This window comes from Dendrobium catenatum, unplaced genomic scaffold, assembly GCF_001605985.2.
Source record: "Dendrobium catenatum unplaced genomic scaffold, ASM160598v2 original_scaffold_195129, whole genome shotgun sequence".
NCBI classification, from domain to species: domain Eukaryota; kingdom Viridiplantae; phylum Streptophyta; class Magnoliopsida; order Asparagales; family Orchidaceae; genus Dendrobium; species Dendrobium catenatum.
The window spans coordinates 1-2,549 of record NW_021513547.1 but is presented as its reverse complement, the minus strand read 5'-3'; the positions used below and the strand labels follow the sequence as shown (position 1 = coordinate 2,549).

At 48.1% G+C, this 2,549-nt stretch overlaps 1 pseudogene; it reads left to right on the top strand.

The window, feature by feature from the left end:
- The first annotated feature begins 53 nt into the window (after positions 1-53).
- LOC110114570 lies at positions 54-2,355 on the top strand (annotated as a pseudogene).
- The last annotated feature ends 194 nt before the right edge of the window (positions 2,356-2,549 follow it).

Genomic DNA, 2,549 nt, shown 5'->3' with positions numbered 1-2,549 from the left:
CCTCCCGCAGCCAACCAGCAACCCATCATCCATTCTCCAGATTTCGCTCCCAGATCTACGACCCGAGGAGAACCTCAGCTCGACGCTGATTTTGTCGTCGCTTCATCTCACGACCAGAACAACGATCCTGATTCTCGCCAATGTGATTCCGGTCCCAATACCAGTCCGCTCCCATTCCCTGTGGCACTCTGCTCCGACGATCCCAAGCCGAAAACCCAAGCTGAACTGAACAACCAAGAAGAAAAGAGCCGAGGTGGAGTTGAGATCGAGGTTTCGCCGGAGCTTAGTTGCTCCCTGGAGGACATGTCCCTATCTACTCAGAACAACGGAGGAGCAATCGAGCTTTCCAAAGTTCTAAAACCTCCTTCGCTTCCACCTGACCTGACCAACGCTGTTACCATTCCTCCGTTGCCGCCCACTTCACTCCGACCCCAGCAGACGGAGAAACCACCCTGCTCTCGCAATCTTGCTCCAGGTTTTAAGCTCGATCCCGTGTCTCGCGACGAGCGCGATTCCGCGCTAGGAGACGAATGCGATCCAGCGTCTTGCGGCGAGCGCGTTTCCTCTCCGAAGACAGTGACACCCGGAGCAATCGCGATGCTCCTTTCCAGTTCCGTTGTTACCGCTACGCCAGTGCTGCCCGCTCAGACAGAGTACCCCCTCCAAGCGCCCTTCCTTCATTCCGACTCTGACTCCGTCGAAAGCTGTGCTGCAGAAGACGCCCAGCCCTCCGACATGTGCGTTCCGGAGGCTGAAACGTCTTCGGGCGTCCACCGGCGGCCCATTAGTACTATAGGAAGTTCCACCAAATGCCAGCAGCGATTCGATCGGTACCGATGGCCACCGGACATTCCCAGTAATTTAGATTTGATCCCGGCCTCTCCTTCGCATCCTACAATGCCAAGCCCAGCTCCGCTCCACGCCGTCTTCCAGCCCCCTATTTCGACCAGCGTTCATTCTCCTGCTGCATTTGAAGACTCCGACTCCGTCGAAGCCCATGACAAGGAACTCAAGCACGATTTCGAGAAAGTGGTGCTTCTTTTGGTGCTTGATTCGGCAGAATGGGATGCTGTGCTAGCCTACGATTCGGCAAGAAAATGGGGCCCGGGCGACCGAGCCTTGATCGAGATCGCTTGTGCTAGGAGCTCAGATGAGCTCTTTGCAGCGAGGAGGGCTCATCATGCTCACTATAAGAGATCAGTTGAGGAAGACGTCGCTACCCATGCCAAGGGAGATTTTAGGAAGCTCTTACTTCCACTTGTCAGCACTTATTGATATAAGGGTCCTGAAGTGAACCAGACATTGGCAAAATCCGAGGCAAAGCTGCTGCATGAAAAAAATGGAGATAAATCTTATGTAGATGAGGAAATTATCAGGATTCTTACTACCAGAAGCAAAGCACAACTTACATCAACTTTCAAAGCTTATTCACTGCAATGCTCTCAAACTGTTCGACGAATTGTCCCTAAAGGATCTGAACCCAAATTGAAGATGCTGGAGGAGGTTGTGCAGAAACTTGATAAAGTTCCAGCTGAGCTTAGTCTTTTTATTCATCTTTTAGAATGCACAAAGCAGCAGCATCAGTTGTACAAACCAAGTGAAATAGGATCCTTGTCTAGAAATGACCTCATCGGTAGCGACAAGGATAAGGAGTTTGTTATGCATTGGTTGAGGAAGCCATCAAATGGACATCCTGGAACTTATTTGTACAGGAACATTTCGCTTCTAGCTATAGTGGAGCATGGTGGTAAGGGAAAAGCAAATCTCTTGCAACATGTGTATGAAGAGGAATTTGATCCTAAATTGTGGATTTGTGTATCCACAAGCTTTAATATGAAAGGCCATTGGAGCCAGCATTTCCCTGAAGGCGCTTCTCTTGAAGCAGAATGGAATGCAAAGTTTGCTGAATATATGAAGAGGTACGCAGCCGAGTGGAAGGCCATCACTTCCGGAGAATTTCCTGGAGGATGGAAGAAAATTCGGCCGACTTACACTTCGGAGGGCAACCCAGATGTTACTCGGAACCTCTTTCAGCAATACATTACTACCCTGGCATCTGCCCGCCCAGATTTTCTTGGGGGAAGTACTGATCCTGCTTCTTCCAACATGATATTATTGGAAAGTTTGGTGGATTTCCAAAAGACTATTCCAAAGGAGAGAAATAATGAGAATAAAATTTTCGATCCAGGAATCTGTCTTCTGCAACCTCTTTGTCAATAATGCGTCTCGACGGAGTCGAGCCTTTTTACGCTAGGGGAGAATGATGCAGTGCATTTTAAGCTGGAATGGTTCCTTAGGAGTACTTTATCTAGTTTGTTATTATTACCTTCTAGAATGCTCTTTTGGCCTTATAAGTATGAGGTATTTTAGAAGAAGAGGGTATTGAATGATATTATCTCTTTAGAAAGCTTTGATAGAAAAAAAAAATTAAAAAAAAAAAACGTTTGGGATCCATCCTAGGAAGGGGAAGATGCGCAACCGGCGTTACATCTCTCGGAAGGGCCCTTTGATTGTGTATGAAACTGATGGATCCAATATCATGAAGGCTT